Source organism: Zootoca vivipara, chromosome 1, assembly GCF_963506605.1.
Source record: "Zootoca vivipara chromosome 1, rZooViv1.1, whole genome shotgun sequence".
In the NCBI taxonomy this organism is placed as follows: Eukaryota; Metazoa; Chordata; class Lepidosauria; order Squamata; family Lacertidae; genus Zootoca; species Zootoca vivipara.
Window position 1 is genome coordinate 76,392,011 of NC_083276.1, and position 18,456 is coordinate 76,410,466.

An 18,456-nucleotide genomic window follows, 5' to 3' on the forward strand; every position below is an offset into this window, starting at 1 on the left:
CAACAGAAATCCTAGCAGCCACTCATCCATCATAGTTACTCTTTCCTTACAGTGAGCTAAATTCCAACATATTCAGCAGTTGCGGAATACATTGCCATCAGTGTCCCATGCTGTAAGATTCTTTAGAATATTTCTCCCACCGGAGCTCATTTCTTTTTGTCCTTCTTTCATTTGCTTTGTCTGAACTGGCCTTGCGCCTTTACTTCACAGCATGTTTGAATTAATGTAATTAGTAGGTGCATTATTAGATCACTTAAGCACAAAGAACTTGTGTGCATGTCTAGTAACCATCTTAAGTAACCCCATTAACAAATGACGGAGCAACTGGCCCATGCACTGAAGTAGATCAATCCCTATTACTTTAGTTGCTGACTCAAGGTTGCACAGGCTGAAAGAAACATTGGAAGCTGTTTTAAGAATGTTCTGAGTACCAATGGAAAGGAGAAAAAGTGGGTGCGTTGGTTTATTTTGTTTAAAAGATAACTTTGATGGGATGCTGGGGAGAGGCACAAACCTTTTTGCATCACTTAAAAAATACATTTTGGTTTGTTTGTTTTTTAAGTAGAAGAAATTGTAGAGCCCAAACAACCTTTTGCTTTGATATCTCAGAGGGAGAACCCAGAGGAATAGTCAAATGTTAATGTATGGAGTGAGAGATGGACCATCAAGAAGGCTGATCGCCAAAGAATTGATGCTTTTGAATTATGGTGCTGGAGGAGACTCTTGAGAGTCCCATGGACTGCAAGAAGATCAAACCTATCCATTCTGAAGGAAATCAGCCCTGAGTGCTCACTGGAAGGACAGACCCTGAAGCTGAGGCTCCAATACTTTGGCCACCTCATGAGAAGAGAAGACCCCCTGGAAAAGACCCTGATGTTGGGAAAGATTGGGGGCACAAGGAGAAGGGGACGACAGAGGATGAGATGGTTGGACAGTGTTCTCGAAGCTACCAACATGTTGGGAAAGATTGAGGGCACAAGGAGAAGTGGACGACAGAGGACGACATGGTTGGACAGTGTTCTCAAAGCTACCAACATGAGTCTGACCAAACTGCGGAAGGCAGTGGAAGACAGGAGTGCCTGGTGTGCTTTGGTCCATAGGGTCACGAAGAGTCGGACACGACTAAATGACTAAACAACAACAACAGCCTGATGGACTGATGGTAGCCTATCAGGATTCTCTCCTGGGGAACCCTTTTCAAAAATGGGCTGTGCCAGTTGGAAAAAACTTCCTCTCACGATTCGTCACAGTTACTGTTGGGATCATTTATGTGGCTCTTTACCACAGGGCCTTACTGACACTTATTTTCTCCACTATAATACTACCAGTATGTTCCCACAATAAAAAGCTGCTCTCATGCAACTGGCATTGAGGCTTGCTGCATTAAAAAGCAGTAAAGCACAAATGTATAGCTGCATCCCTTGTTCCTTTCCCTTTCCCCACCCCTCTGTTGTCTTTCACATGATCTAAACTGCAACTGCAAGTTCTTTGGGCCAGGAACATGCCTCACTACTTGTGTCACTATGTAAAGTGCCTTATCTATCAGTGGTGCAATTAAAATGGGTTGCTATGCTGCAGTTGGGATTATTTTCTTAATGTGCCAGTGGGGTATCTTTCCACAGTGTTTCAGGTAGAGTTGCAGATACACATCTGTGCCCACAAACAGTAAAAATACTTGGTTACCGGTAAGTATGTAAAGAATCCCAGTTTCTCTGGGTTGTTGCTTTCAAGGGAAAAAGGGTAGGGGAGCTCTCCAAAGTGGTTTATCATTTCAAGATATTACCTTGGAAAATATTAACTTATTACCCAAGGGAAAGGAGGAACACAGATCTCATGACATCCTGCAAGTTTTTGGCAAAGGGTCAAGTTCACAAACAATGAAAAACATCATTCTTCTTCTGTAGAAAGATTTCTGGCCTAGAGATTGTAAAACAACACTTTCCCTTGAGTTTTTTTTTTTTTTGGCTTCTGGTGGTAATTTGAGTTACATTTCTGAGAGTACATGCCTAATGGTGTGTGTGTGTGTGTGTGTGGCTTCTGTGGGATTCTAAATAAGTAAAGCTAGTCTGCACTGCATGCTGTGATGTAAGCCTTCAGTAAGAGTAGATCAGAGACTTAACTGGTGGAAATGCAATAACAAAGCTGAGCTTCTGCCCTTAACATTTGTTTCGTTTTGCTCATGTGACAGGAAAAAGAAGACTTCAACAAGCAGAGACTGTGATAGGCGACCTAACCTTGTTTGCTCTTTTTTGTGATGTACTTGTTGATAGGCCTGTGGGTTAAGTATGCTTGTACGTGCCTTGCATCAGTTCTTACTCTTAAGAGCGTAAAATGCTAAAAGACTGAAGTGTGTGCCGATTCTTTTTTAAAAGCCCCTTGATACACTCCACAGTTGCAAAGCTGCTCTGAAGGGGGGGGTACTAAATGGGGGAGATGGTGGTGTAGGAATGTGCAAGTATTTGTGTTTCATAGAACACTTCACCACTGGGCAGAATGGAAAGGTTGCTTATTTTCAGGCCTGTATATCCCATAAGTGGCGGCTGCTAATCCTGAGTTCTCTTGACGCTCACATTCCATCTATGAAGAGGAATAACAGTGATGCTCTGTCTTCCTCCTTTTGCTTGCATAAACACAGGAGCAACTTGCTATGTTCACAAAGGGAGGGAAATCTCCCTGCACTTTTGCTATTAGCAATTAAACTCTATTCCTATAAAAACATATCAGCTAGTGTTCACCTACCACCTATGGAACATTGATCCTGGAAGCAATCTTGCTTGTATCATAGTTATTACCTCTGCTGCTAATTATTGTGGTTTCTTAGTTTCTTGATAGTCCAAAACATCTCTGGCAGGAACTGCTGGCATTTGGTATGCCAGTGATATTCTCAGAACAGAGAGAGAGAGATAAGGCCCCGGGTGATCCATGTGCAGTGTTTGCAAATTTTCTGCCTAATTTGGAGTTAGGCTGTGTAACAAGGTTGCACTCTTTTTTCCTATAGCCTTTATTTGCTGCATTAGAGGTGTGTTTCTAGTGACTAGCTGCCGAGCCCCAAAGAAAGAAAGGTTTGGCTCTGTGTATCTGTCAAAAATGGCAGCTACTGATTAATTGGTATTTGCCCCTATCAGATAAATTGCAAATTACTTGTTCCCATAACCCTACCTTCTATAAGGAAAGGTAAGGTAGCTGTGCAGATATGAATAGGGCATTTCTAGGTTTCTACCCGCCATGCCAAAAAGCAATGAAAGATCCCTTTTTGGCTCTGGCAAGTGGCTCTTGGCACACTGTGCCATACTTATTGCCAGGACGGTGTGTTAGGAAGCAGCAGCAGCAGCAGTAGTTTAAGAGCATGGGAGAAAGAGGCTCCCATTCAGACTGTGTCGCTTGAGGTTTGCTTTATTTCAAGCGTTTATGTCCTGCCTTGAATGGCAGCACCCAAAAATGTGCATTGGAAAAACAGTGCGCATTGGGTGCCTGCTGCAAAACATGCTGGCTACAGCTTGCTTAGTGTAACATTGGAGACCCTCAGGTTATTCTCTTGCTGTAAATGAAGAGCTCATGGGTTGGTGGAGAATATATAATAGGCAGTGGAAGACAGGAGTGCCTGGCGAGCTATGGTCCATGGGGTCACGAAGAGTCGGACACGACTAAACGACTAGACAACAACCATATATATTTAGTTTGCTTCCAAACACCCTCCCCAGGTGTTATTGAGACTCTCAACTACCCATCAGCCGCAGTCCCCACAGCCAACAGTCATGGGAGTTGTAGTCTAGTGTGGTGTAGTGGTTAAGAGCGGTAGTCTCATAATCTGGGGAAACGGGTCGCATCTCCGCTCCTCCACATGCAGCTGCTGGGTGACCTTGGGCTAGTAGTGTTTGTTGTGGGGGAGGAAGGTAAAGGAGAATGTTAGCCACTTTGAGACTCTTTTGGGTAGTGATAAAGTGGGATATCAAATCCAAACTCTTCTTCTTCTTCTTCTTCTTCTTCTTCTTCTTCTTCTTCTTCTTCTTCTTCTTCTTCTTCTTCTTCTTCTTCTTCTTCTTCTAGCAACATGTCCCCAAAGGACAAACGTACATAGTACCTGGCACTTGGCCCATCATAATGCATCTCCTTGTGTCTTCTTGAAATTAACTGACTCATGGGAGAAAGGGAGAGAGAGAGAGAGAGGGAGAGATGATGCTGATGCTGATGCTGATGCTGATGCTGATGATGCTTTTGGTGGTTTCTTGCCTGCCTGTTGCCTGCTTAAAAGGGATATGAGTCCTTGAAAAATGTATAGGTAAATGCTGGCTTTAGTAATAGCTGATACTGGCCTTTTCTCCCTTCTGGGCTTTTAGTGGAATTGCTGCATACCTGTCCAAATAACAACACAAGAGGCAACAAAACACCTCAAGAGATGGGGGGTGGGGCAGTGAGGAAGAAAATGAAACAAAAGTCCTGAAAATGAGAGAAGCTCTGTGCTACCGGACCAGCTTTACTGTCTACCAGGCATGTCCAAAGTCTGTTTTGGGGGTCTAATCTGGTCCGCCAGTTGGTTTCATATGGCCCCTGTGGCAGTTTATTTCCTGGGGTAAAATCCCCCAAAAACCTCAAGAATTTCAATCCTAAAAAAAGCACAACAACTTTGGGTTAAAATCATTAAAATCTCAGCAACTTCAATCCTAAAAAAGGTCAACAACTTTGGTTGGCCCTTTGGTTGGCCTTCACAGCCCTTCACTTCATCAAATCTGGCCCTCTTTGAAAAAAGTTTGGACACCCCTACGCCCTGTCAGTATATTTGGGCCCAATAACAGACACATGAGCCACTTAGCATTCCAGATGCTAAACCTATGATTTCCATACTGGCAAAAAACCAAAGCTTATCAGGAGCAGATATGTAGACTTTTGAAGAGATCCTTCAATCCCTTTTGTTTTCAGCAAGCATCTCCTACTCTGTCTCGGTGACAGCTTTCTCCTAGAAGCTGGGATTTCACCTTAGAGGTGGTGCAACTTCTCTCTCTTTCCCCTGCATCCCCAAACACACATTTATGTGATGCAAACTAAGACTGGAGGTAACATTCTGGTTTGTTTAAACTTGTGCTTCTTTTCCAAAGCACCCCCCCCCCCGCCGCAGGGGAGAGTCAGATGAGCACATGCAGTCCCTAAGAAACAGTTATCTTCTAAGGCTGCTGGAAACTGTTTGCTGGTGAGGCAATCCACGGCTCCCTGCCAGAAAGAAGGATTTTCTCCTAGGCAGTGCTCCTGAAGAACTCTCTCTCTCTCTTTCAGATGAAGCAGCCAGTTTTGGGCAGGAACTGTATTTTGTTACTAATGGGGAATGAATGGGACCTTTCATGCCTATGGGATGCTGCCATGGCTGCACCATATTCCCACAATGTGATGAACTGGAACATGTTGATCCTCTTCCTTTCCCCCTTCCCAAACTCTTCAAGGCTTCTTGAGGTTTCTTTTAATGATCTTTCAATGCTGTTTGAATGTATTAAACACCGGCTGTGCTGTCTCTGCTCACAAGGCCCCCAGTGCCCAGAAAAGGCTGCACTTTGTCTATTAAAAAAAACTCCAATACAGTATGCACATTTCTGTCCAAGTGCTTTGCCTTGGTCCTTGATGACGAACACAATGCCTTTAAAAGCAGTGCTGGCCCAAGACATTTTGCTGTCTGAAGTGGAGTCCAAATGTAACCCCTCCTGTTAGCAACAATACAGTACTTTTTTTAAAAAAAAGTGATTGTTGCACCATTCAGGTGCCCCCTCCCTCTATCCTCCCTCTCTCGTGGTATTACCTAAAGTAGGCCGCTTTCCTTTGTTGGGTGGTGGTGGTGGGGTTTGCAGGAAATGAGAGGAGGAGCTCCTGTGTCTTTTAATAACTCTGTACTAAAGGTGCAGCTTGTAATCCAAGCAACACAGCACTTCCCCCTAGCTGCCTCTTCTACAGCTGGCCATGCAGGATGAATGGCAAGACTGTTTAAAAGGGAAAGGCTGGTAGAACATAGCTGCCAAGTTTTCCCTTTTCTCGCGAGGAAGCCTATTCAGCATAAGGGAAAATCCCTTAAAAAAAGGGATAACTTGGCAGCTATGTGGCAGAATATCTGTGTTGCATGCAGAAGCTCTCAGGTTCAATGCCCAGCAACCCCATTTAGGGCTGGGGAAAGACTATTTGTCTGAAACCTTGGAGAGCCACTGCCGGTCTGTGTAGACAATACTGAGCTAGTTGGATCAATGGTCTGACTCAGTATAAGGTAGTTCCCCATGTTCCTTTGCTCCTGATGACTGAACCAAGTTGAAAGCTATAGTCAAACGGCCATTGCATTTGATGGAGTTCTTGAGCAGGCATCCCCAAACTGCGGCCCTCCAGATGTTTTGGCCTACAACTCCCATGATCCCTAGCTAACAGGACCAGTGGTCAGGGAAGATGGGAATTGTAGTCCAAAACATCTGGAGGGCCCAAGTTTGGGGATGCCTGTTCTTGAGTCATCTCATTGATCCTTCCATACAGTGTCCTTTATTGCGTATTGAAAGTGAAAAACATAGTGTGATTAGCTCTCCCTCCCCTCCTCTTTCAAACAGCGAAAAAATATATTTGTAAACAGCTTTATGCTCTCCCTCTTGCTGAGAAAATTGACTATTTTCCAATGCTGCTCAGTTGGAAGAGTGCTGTGCGAATCAGAAATTTGCATACTGACGTAGCTTTTAAACTCAGCCTCTTTCATCCAGCTAGAGTTACAGTTACAGTACTTGGAACATTTTTTTTATGATGTAGCTTTTGCGACTGCATGTTTGAATGTTCCTTGCTCGTACAGTACAACAAAAATATATTCTTGCCCATACTAAACTAGTTTGTTAGAAAGATGGCTGGTCTGGCAAATTTTGTCCTGTCATGCTAGGCAGGAATTAAAATAAAATAAAATACAAGAAAGCATTTGATCGTGGGCTCCCCCATCTGCTGTCAGAAATGGTTGCAAAGCTGCACTCCCTCTATCCTCCCTCTCTCGTGGTATTACCTAAAGTAGGCCGCTTTCCTTTGTTGGGTGGTGGTGGTTAATGTTTGTGTGTGTGCTTCAGTTTATAGTCTCTGCAGCTCGGAGGATATGCCAAGCTGAATGTCTGCTTTTCCCCAGTAGGCACAAACAATGGTTCAGGAAGTAGCATACATGATATATTTCCTTTCACCCATGAGAGTGAATATTATTTACCAGGTTGTTCCTCTGTCTACAGTATGAACTCCTGGCCTGATTTCATCTACTCTCTGTGTGCATTCTGATGTACTTAGAGAGCTCTTGTTGCCATGTGCGCACCGAGCTTCCTTGTGGGTAACACCCATGGGTCTCTGAGCAGAGAGGCTATTGCTGCACAGCTGCTACCTGTTGCTTGGAGACTGCCTGCCTCCAAAATGGGCTCTTGTGTCTGTTTCCCATTCGTTGCCTGAATTCTGGCAGCTCTTTCATCTGCTCCCTTGAACACAGAGGGATTCATGGAAGGGGGAAGCAAAATTCTACCTAACAACAACAACAGCAATTTGGTGCCCTCCCTGTCTCATTTGCTCTGGAGAAGACCAGTGACACACTCCCTGATGTAACTGGGAGCAGCTTCAGTGGATGCTTCCCCCCCCCCACTTTCCAGGTTTGGGGAACAATGCAACAGATTGCTGGCATTTATTTCATGTTAAAGCTGTAATTTTGCCCTAATACCATGACAAGGTTTTGCAGTACAAACTACATGTTTTGTGATGAGTTTTTCACTTGTCTGAGCACTCTGCCCTCTGCCCTGCACTCTGTAAGATTCCTCTTACAAACATTAACCAAGAGCGAGCATCAGAAGGCATCTTTGTATATTAGTGGGTTGTTGTTGCTTTTAAATAAAAATGATCTTCCATTGTTGTTGCATTGTGTTCTTAGAGGACCAAAACAGAAGGCATCCATTTTCCTTTAGTTGTGTCAAACCTATGCAAATTGAACTAAAAAGAATGTGTCATCCCAGATGGACAACATGGAGCAAACAGAGGCCATGTTACAGCTTTTAACAGGTAATAAGAGCTAGAGATATATTGAATTAGTTGTTGCTAGTATTGGCAGGGGGAGCGAAACCAGCCACTGTTTGCACAGAAGTTGCATCATTCTGTATGTGGGACTATCCATGACCTGCCTGTGGTCAACAGCACTATGATCTTTAGCTCCTAAGGTGTTTTACCCGTTTTTCCTTCATTACTACTGCTGCTGCTGCTACTACTACTACTACTACTACTAATAATAATAATAATAATAATTTCATATGGATATATGGTTCCCAAGGTGAAGGAGGTTGAAACATGCTAAGAGATGGCAAAGTTTAGAAGGTTATTTGCAAGAAAAAATGGCAGGGCTGTGTTTTTTGCGTGTGTTGGCAACATGCAAACCATTACATTTCAACCCCCTCTCCTACTTAAGAAATACTGTCTAAGTTTAAGGTTAATAATCAAATTATATAAGCAAATGTCAAGATTAAAAAAGACCCTGCATACTGAGACTAAAAATAAAAGCGGAAAAACCAGGGTGCCGGAGAGCTCTTTTATTGTTATAGATCCGGTGTGCCTATTTTTAGACATTCAAAGGTATCAAAATATTTTGATATATCTTTTTAAGAATGGGATTAGGAACTGTGTGTGTGTGTTCATTCGTGTTCTATGTCAACCTTCACAACTTGACGTGTGCTTCATACACACGAGGGAGTAGGCAGCTGTGCCTGTCAACAGGAGGCTACACACTGGGGTGCCATTTCAGGTTCCAGGGAAAGAGGTGATTTGATTCTCATCAAGGTTCAAAGGCATTCTTTTGGATGCTTTCTAACCCTTCATGACCACCTTAAGCCTTTCCCCCACCTGAGATCCTGCATTACTCAGCCATTTAAAGCCTGTAGGCCCTTATTTAGCCAGCCTGTCTTCTCCTTAAAATGAAGGTGGCCAAAAGGGGGGGGGACCTGTGTCATTACTGAAGGCCCAAATTACAAGACTTTAAACTAATACAGTACTAGATACATGCCATCTAGAGGGGCAAACTGCCTCTCCCTCTGCATTTCAGACTACAAGTAATTACCGGTATTCCTAAAAGCACACGAACTACAGTGCTTTAAAAATGTTTCTGTTGTTACTTATTATTTTGTGAGTCGCCCTCCACACATATGCCCCATTGCAATTTGCCGACATGTACTTAAAAACAACTTAAATTGTTTTTAAATAGCACAAGAGCTTCAGAGGGATAGTTTTAAAAAACAACATGGAATGAACCTCCAAGCAGAGACCTGGGAAAAGCTTGTTGAAAACATTCAAAAGTGGGCCTTTGAACCTTGCTGTGCATTGAATTGTGCCCTCCTAAATCCACCTCCCCAAATCTGAAATGTCATAACCCCCTACCTACCTTGGAGTGTAGTTTAGTCTCTTAATCTGCCACACCAGGGAGTAGGCTGCTATGCAACACTGGAGAGGCAGACAGGAATATAGGCCAGACTCACCTGTTGCTAGGCTCCCAAATCTTCCTCCTCCTGACTAGGGCCGCCGCAAATGTCTGCATTTGCTGGTGTTGGCTAATTTGAGCCACATTCACTATTCTGGTGCCCTAGGTGTTTTGGACTATAACTCTGTCCGCATGCTGGCTGGGGCTGATGGGAATTATAACTCTATTTATGAATGTTTCTACTTACGAATGGAGCTCTGTCCGCCATCTTGGATGTGGTTTAGATAGGATTTTTTCTACTTACGAATTTTTAGATAGGGTTGCTTCGACTTACAATTTTTTTTTACTTACGAATGTGTGTTCGGAACGCATTAAATTTGTAAGTAGAGGTACCACTGTAGTCCAAAATGTTCTGAAGGTACAGGTTTGTGAAGGCTGTTCTAGGCAATACCCTTGCCTCTCTACTCTAAATTAATTCTAAAAATGAATTGGGTAAATGCAAACTGATATTTCCTGACTACAGAATGTAGCCTGGTCTTGTAATGGTCATGCTGGTGGTTATTCAGAACAAACCTTTTGTTTAGAGACCTGTCTCTTAGCTTTGTCCCCTTGGACTATTTAATAACAATCCACCCTTCATTCTAAGGTCCCAGGGTGGATTACAATAAACTGCAGCATAAAAAATAGCTTAAAAGAGCTTAATTATTGCTAAAATAGGATGAGTCTTCAAAATATACACATCAAGGCTACAGTAAAGATTATGTACACCCAGTTTGCTTTCTGCAGTCCTTTATTCCCCCAAATTACCAGGGTTTTCAGTATTTTCTGAATTTGCTTAATTGTTTTGTCAGCTCTTGAAACACCAGCAGAGCCCTGATTTCTTTAAAAGACAAGATTTAAGGAAAGTAGTCATTTTATTTGTTCTAGTGCCCAAAAGGAAACCTTTTGATGATAGTTGGGTAGACTGACTGGTGATTTGGAACTGAAAAATGTCTGAGCAGAGAGCCATTCGTTTTATGAGACTTGTTCTGCTCTGTTGTTTAACAGGACTGCAAACAAAATATTTTAGAAACCCCCATGTGTGCAAGAGAAGGCATGCAGCCAATGAAGATACTGGTTGCTAGGCAGTCTGAGAAACAGAATCATATGGTTAGTTGTTTTGAGGAGATTTAGAACAAACAGCAGCAGGGCTAGGATTTTTTTTTTTTAGTATTATTTTATTTCCCATTCATGGGTTCCAATGAGGGTAAAAAGTCCTATGGACAGGGTTCAACTTAATTGCATGTGTGGAATGTGGTCTACTCACACAGTGGTACTTTCCTCCTCTCCTCTCTTCCCCACCCCACCCCACCCTAATTCTGCTCTGAAGGGTTGGGAGGGGGAAACCCAGAACAGGATTAGGGGGCACACAGCGGGAGGTGAGAGGGGGAAATTTTCATGGCATGAGTAGACCCATTTCCCCATACACATTCCCCACTTGACAATTGGTTGAATTCCATGCTCTATAGACAGCATGCCCAGGATGAGGGGAACCCTGAACACATTATGGTTCATAGATTGCGGGTGGGGAAGCTGTGGCCCTCCAGATGTTTTTGGATTCACAACTTCTGCCCATCCCAATCAGCATGGCCAGTGGTCTGGGATGATGGAAGTTATAGCCTCAACACCATCGAGAAGACCACAGGCTCACCACCTCTGCATTAGGAAGAACTTCCTGAACGTATGAGCTGTTTGAAAGTGGGCAGACTGCCTTGGATGGTGGTGGATTCTTCTAGCCTCCGCTTCAAAACCTGTGTCAGGGATGCAATAGCAGTGGATTTCCTGCATCCACAGGGCATTGGATTAGATGAACTCTGAGGCTATTGGGTGAAGCTTCCACGTAATGGCATTTTATATCTCTTCCATTGAGAAGAGCAGTCTTTGTACGGTAGAATTCTAACAAATAACTTGAATCACATGTACTGTACATGCAATTCTCTTGATAACCTCATCTCTTGGTTCCTTAAAACTTGAAGCCTCATTTCTGAGTAGATGAACAGACTCCTTTGATGAGTATCATGTTTGATGTGATTTTACATAAATATGGAATTTATGCCCTTGGTGTTTGATCTGTGGTGGCCAATTTACACATGTTGCACTCGCCATATGATGACAGCTGCTTCTGTTAATTGGCCTAAAGCCCGATACCTTATCTTCTCCCCCTCTCCCATATATTGGAAGGCCTGAAAACATTCATGCTTCATGAACCCTTCCTGCCTGTGTCCAGGGCTTCATTGATCCAATGCACTGCACAAATGTTTATGTGATTGTGTGTGCATTTGCCTGCAAAACCCCCAAATTGTTTTCTTGTTATTGCAATCCTAACAAAAATTATGGAAAATGTGGAGGTATTGTCTGTTGAGAAGAGAAGTTTGACAGCTTTAATACTCTGCATAGAACCCTGGATCTGACTTTCTGTGCCCTTTCTCACCTCTGCCAATGCCAAACTATGCACAATTATGAGCACATAGTTGGCGTGTTCATTTGGTTTATAAAGGTGTATGGCAGGGGTGCAAGATTCAGATGAGATGGTGGGACAACCACCTAGCAGGAAGAACTTTTAAAATGACATCTCACATCTAATCATGTGTAGTGGAAATGCGGAAGACCATTGTAATTTCCAGGAGTTGGGTGACATATCTCTTTCCCTTTAACATCCCCGGTTTAAGGTCTGCTGATTTAATAGTATTAATTTGTGTTTCACACACCTGTATCAGGAATCTACTGGGTCTCCTGTGTTCTAAGTCAGTGTTTCTCAACCTTTTTTGGGCCACGGCACACTTGTTCCGTGAAAAAAATCACGAGGCACACCACCATTAAAAAAGTTAAAAAATTTAACTCTGTGCCGCCCTATATTATAATTATGGCTGTAAGAAACACTTGCCAAATATTGCTTTCCGGCGGGTCAGTGTTGTGTATTGGCGGCCGCCAGGCTCGTTTGCACTGAGCTTTGGGAAAGAGGAGGAGAAATATTGCTTTCCGGCGGGTTAGTGTTTATTATTGGCGGCCGCCAGGCACGTGACAATGCAAATCGCCCTTCTCGTCACCGCACGTCGCGGCACACCAGCCAGCGTCTCGCAGCACAGTAGTGTGCCGCGGAACAGCAGTTGAGAAACGCTGTTCTAAGTGCTGACGGGATACCCAGTTGTAGTGAATGGGAGACTCTCAGCTGCTTCGCGCTAGCCGCGCCCGGTGTCTTGGGCTGACCATGAGTGATGCCTACTAACCAGGTGCACTCAATTACATCAAAGTTGGCTATAAAAGCTGTAGGCTGAAGAGGCTCAGTGAGCTTCTTCACAGATTGTGGTACTCGATGCTGTGAGACTGACGGCTGGGGGCTCTCTCACTGCTCTACCTGGGGCTCCAGACAGCTAAAGGGGAGATTGTGTAGCTCCTATCTGGTATGTTTTGGTTTGTGTTTTGGTATGCCTGCTGTGTATTTGTTGACCCTATGCAAAAAAACATTGCTTTCTTCCACCCACCGGTGTGCTTATTGGCTCCAGATCCAGAAAGAACCCTGCCCTTGGCAGAACATCATGCTGTGCTGTCCTCCTGCATCTTGCCTTCACCTGCATCACAGTTCTCCTTCCCCAAAATTATTTCTTTAACTGCAAGTACAAGCAAACTGCAAACTTTACACCTCTGTGCTCCAGTGCATTCATCTTCACACTCCTTGACACCTGTGCTGCTATTTAGAGAGAATCGTGGAAGAGGCTAATACTGAGTCAGTCACTTTGGCCCTTCTAAGGTCATTTGCTCCACTGCTTCCTTGCCCTGAAGGTGATTCAGTAATTTGTGTGGTGAGTGAAGGCGTGCGATGGACCATACTGGAGATAAGACTCTCAGGCCATTTGATTGATTGGCAGCTCTGAACTAGGAAGACACTGCTGGATCTTTAGGTAAAGAGTTCTTTACTCTTGTCATAATGTTTCAGCACCATACAGGTTTGGAGGACTGTCACTCAGCATCCCTAGTGATCTTTTGGATGGGTGTCTCCCATTTGCAGGCACTGTGCTCCTTTTGAAGCAGCTACTTGAAAGATGCACTCCTAGCATCAGCCAGCTGATTGGTTCTGACAGCACAAGTTCAAAGAGGCTCACTCTCCGCACCAGTCAGCTGGTGTCACTTGATCTCAAAATGATGCCTCACCTGCCGGGGGAAGTGGAAAGACAACATGCAGGCCAGAGTGTCTGCTGTTCAACATTGCAGAAAAAAAGCATTTATAAAGTGCTCTAGAGAGAGATGTGCCCCAGAGTCTCAGGGGCGTAGGAAGATAGGGGCGGTGGGGGGTGGGCCGCCCCGAGCAGCGCAATCCCAGGGGTGCCATCACGGCTGCCCACCCCGCCCCCAAAACACGCGCCCCGCCCCTGCACATGGAGTGTCCCACCCCAAAACGCATGTGAGGTGGCATCATGCTTGTGGGTGGCGTGACGCCCCTCGCTGGCCCACCCTCATCCAGGGAGAGTGTGTGTTGGCTGAGCAAGCCCCTGCAGCACCTTGTGAGGTTTTCACTGGGCGGCTGCCGGGACCGGCTTGCTCCCTTGGCCGACGCACGCTCTCCCTGGGTGGAGTTGAGGGGCGGGCCAGCAAGGCAATGCTTGTGATGCCCCTCGCTGGCCTGCTCCTCGACTCCGTGCAGGGAGAGTGTGTGTCGGCCGAGGGAGCAAGCCGGTCCCGGCAGCCGCCCGGCGAAAACCTCGCTAGGCACTGCAAGGCTTGCTCAGCCAACGCGTGCTCTCCCTGTTGTGGCGTGTGCTCTCCCTGGACAGAGGCGAGGGGCGTGGCAGCGAGGGGCGCCATGATGCTGCGGAGTGGCGCCCCGCCCCCAGGGGGTGCCTCCGCTTTGACGCCCTGGGTGCCAAAGCGGCTAGCAACGCCCCTGCAGAGTCTCAATGTATCTGCTTGACCATAGTGGAAGTGGAGGAAACATGGCATCTGCTGAGACCTGCATAGACCTTTTGTAGGTTTGGGCAAAACACTCCCATCTCACCTTTGTAAATCCTGGGCACGGCACTGAAGCTGCCTTGACCTGGCACATTTATCACAGAAGAATTAGGGTTTAAATTAATAATGCTCCATGCAAGTCATTTCATGTTGTTGGTCATGATATTTTTGCAGTGTATGTTGCTTCTTGGACTTGTCTTTTTCCCCTCTTCATTTCCAGATTGTGTTTCTGTACTTGAAGGTGGAGACTATGCACTTTTTTCTTTCCATGATTTATATATCATAGACTGGCCTGGCACAGGCAGTGGATTAGTAATTAGCTTTCCATATTGATAGTTTCTCTCAAGACGCTGCTTCTTGGTGCTTAAGGTGCAGCACTGTTCCATCTGTACATTTGGTTCCATTTGGTTCCTTTCCCCTTCAATAAGTCTCTGCATGAGGGGTGGTGGTAGAGAGGCTTGACTTGGATTTAGATCTGTTTCCTATTGGGGTCTGCCTCTCTGTGCATATTTGTTACTGCATTTTGTGATCTGTGGTGGTGGTAGGTAAGTAAATCTAAATTCCCTAGGTGGCAGTTGCATTCTAGATGTGGGAAGACTCCTTTCCTCCATTTGGCATGATTTTGTATGAAATGTCCGCCCGAGAACAGCACAGCAAGGGGTCACATTCAGCCTCTGATGCCAAGAGAAGCTAATTCCTTCACTGGCTGAGAGAGTGAATTTTGCTTCAAAGTAAGCTGTCCATCAGATCATGCTGGACACCCTGTTCTGGAGTCTCTTGATAGAACAGCCAAGGGCGGTGTGTATTTGGATATTAGACCACTCCAGCAGAGAGATGGGATTTGTTTCTGGGATTCTGCACCTTCATTGTAGATCTGTACGTTACCAACATGACGGTTAGGGGCAAGAATGTAGAGGGGAGACCTTGGACGATGAGTTGTTATGTTGCTTTTGTTGGTTTCTTTTTCTTTTGAGCCTCGCTATTTGGACACAGAGCATTTCCAAATGCATTGTGTAACAAGAACTGTGCTTCTTTTGATAAAGTACTTCCTTTCTGTAATAAAGTGGGGTCAAAAGTTAATTGCTGCCTTTTCAGCATGGCAATAAGGTCCCCTGGTGCATTCGCCCTGATACGTGGACTCTGGAGTGTTTGAAGAAAGAGAAATTCAATTTTGGTACACATAAAACTGAGAGGTAGGGAAAGGGGTGAGAAAGAGTGTGCAGGCGAGAATGTGAGAATGTGTGATTGAAACTGGATTCTTGAGTCACTGAACTGTATTTCCTTTTGGACAGCCATTAGGGAACAGCCATGGGCATGAAGGGATCCTGCTTGGATATTGTTGCGGCAGCTTTATGCAGGTATGGTGGTGTCTCCCTGGCTCAAGAGAAGGCACTGAAACAATTGGGGAAATCTGTACTGTTCCCCAGAAGGTATCTGCAGTTGCGTTTACAGAACAGAATGACCACCTGTGTATTCTTTAGTGGTTAAAGCATAATTCACTGGAATGGCTGTTGGAATTAATGGAAAGAATGAGTTTGAACTTGTAGGCTTTATATTTAGAAGAGATTTTAACCACTGCAATGTTGCAGTGGCACAAAATGCAATGGCATCCATTTGTTGCAATGCAAGAATGTATTTGCTGTGGGGGGATTTTGTGCTGCTGGAGCTTCAACAATGACTGGAAAATGTAGTGGGGTCATGGCCCATAAATAGAACACTTCTAGGTAAATATAGCTCTGATCATGGATGGAGAGGCCTTTGCTGGGATATTGCCAGCATCTTAGAAATGAAGGGTTTGTGCTTAAAACTCAAGTAGGGAGCTTACTGACTCAGAGAGGACTATTGTGTCTCAGCTGTGTGCTTATTCACACTTAACCTTTCCTCTACGCTTTCCAGGCATAGTCTGTGCTTTAAAACTCTGTGTCCGAGTACTCTTTCTTTCTTTTGCTCCAAAGGTTTCCCCGTGGAACCCTACTCCTTACTACGGAATCAGAGCAAACAGCAATTCATGGAAAATTCAAATTGCGTTTTGTTGTGTTTCAGCTTTAAAGAGTGAATTTTCATGGGGAAAGCTCTGGAACGGAAATGAGAGAGAGAGAGAGAGAGAGTGAGAGAGTGTTTGGATACGGAGCTTTAAAACATGGAGCTGTGCCTGGAAAGTGTGGGGCTAAAGGTAAGTGTGGACAAGCCCTGTGTCGCATGGAGCAGTTCAGCAGGTGGGACCTGTTCTGTCACAGAGCTGCAGTGATAGGCTAAGCAACTGAATGTTTACTGAATGTATACACGCTGGTGCATTTTTAAGAACACAATCCAAAAATCAGTTTATAGGATTTGAAAATCGGTAAGGTTGGAAACTGACTTATTTTGGGTAGGGAGGGGATAATTCTGTTGAAGTTAATCTGCATCAGTGTGTTTTTTTTTAATGCTTGAGTCTTACCTATCCCTAGAAATAGGGAAGTGAATCTTGGAATAATCTACAAGTTCTCTGATACAATTTCCCATGTGTTTAGTATCAGCCAGAACCCTGCTGTGGGTGGGAGTGGAGGGAGATAGGTAACTGGAAATAATGTAGAAAACGTGGCTGTTTGGCTTTCTCTGATCCTACAGTAAGAGAAGAGCGCATGAAACGTAAGAAATCCAGTGATCTATTCAACAGATGTTCCCCACACATTTAAATCATAAGATCTTTCTCATACCCCCCCCAAAAGCTGGTATAATTAATTTGTGTACATCATGTTCTACAAAGAACAGGTTTGACAGGCCTCTTGCCCCATGGGGCTTGCAAGCAATAGACAAAAAGGAAACCATAGAGGAAGGAGCAGTAAATTGAATGGGGTGTGCAAATAGTAGTAGTAGTAGTAGTAATAATAATAATAATAATAATATGAAAACCTAAAACAACAAACTTGGAGTAGGTTTGACTGCCCATGTGGATTCTGACCAACTTTAGCATCTAAGCTCTAGTCAAAAGTTCGTCCCTGGGTGGGTTGCAACAATGAAAACAATATTGGAAACTGTTTCAAACAACTTGCTACTCTTTCTAAACTACGTAATGAAAAATGGGATAAACATAAAATTGATCATTAGTTAAATGAATAATACTGTATAGCAGTTTGTTCACCACTTGCACTGAATTGCTTTAGGTGAAAATTAATGTCCTATTATATAATTAATATTTCTTAATTGGGCAACTTTTTTTTTACTATGGAAAAGCTGCTGTCGGCTGGACTCTCCTACGCCATCTCCCTTTCAATGAAACAGTTTACCTTGTAGAGTGGATGAAAGACACTGTGTGTGTAATATCAGACAGGTTTGTAAATGTAATGTTAAACAGAACAGATTAAAAGAATTTGGTTTCGAAACCTTGGAGTGCCTTCAGACAACTAGCAGTTTAATAAAAGATAGCAATCCTTAAGCTGTGTCCTTTGTTGTGATAGGTCAGGCGTTTCTGTCCTGAACAGTATTTGTTTTGTTGGCTTGCCAAGAAAATCTTACTGGTAACACCAGGAAAGTCTTAGAGCAGCAAGGTCCACACTCATAATATTTATTGTATATTGGATAATTCAAGAAGTGGATTTGCTTGCCTCCTATAGTAAGTTTTTTATACCTAAAATTGTTGCTGTGTTAGTCCCCAAGGAACAAGCACAAAATAGCTAATGTTTTCTGTCCTTGGCTCAGTTTCTACTGATGCAACCATGTGTGAACTTTGGAGCTGGCACAGTTCTTTACTTAGCAGAGTGGCATCTGTTCAACAGCAGAGAGAATAAAGTACACAGGCACTCATCAATTACCGGTAGCATTGTTGTGCAATTGCACTCATGTCCTGCTGGTGGGCTTCCACAAGCTGCTGTGGGAACAGAATGCTGGAGTAGATTATCCTTTGGTCCTTTTCTTCAAATAGTTACAGTAGATTTTAAGCCAAGATCTCCATGACATAATTTTTGAGGCTCCTCTTTGCTTGAAGTACCACCTTTGATTCTTTTCTTGGCACTTGGTTAAGATAAGTCTTTTCATTATTTTTAACAACCAGTGTAACAAATAAATAAAAG

General features: G+C 44.0%; 1 protein-coding gene across 6 annotated transcripts in view; it reads left to right on the forward strand.

Annotated features, from left to right (window-relative positions):
• SLC25A22 (solute carrier family 25 member 22) overlaps positions 1-18,456 on the forward strand; it is a 71,486-nt gene that overhangs the window by 12,599 nt on the left and 40,431 nt on the right. Inside the window, exon 1 of one of the 6 annotated variants that reach the window (XM_035122106.2) lies at positions 14,308-15,600. The exons of 3 other annotated variants lie outside the window; for them this stretch is intronic. The gene's annotated coding sequence lies outside the window, so the exon portion shown is untranslated. 2 more of the 6 variants (XM_035122096.2, XM_035122124.2) reach the window with 2 other exon arrangements.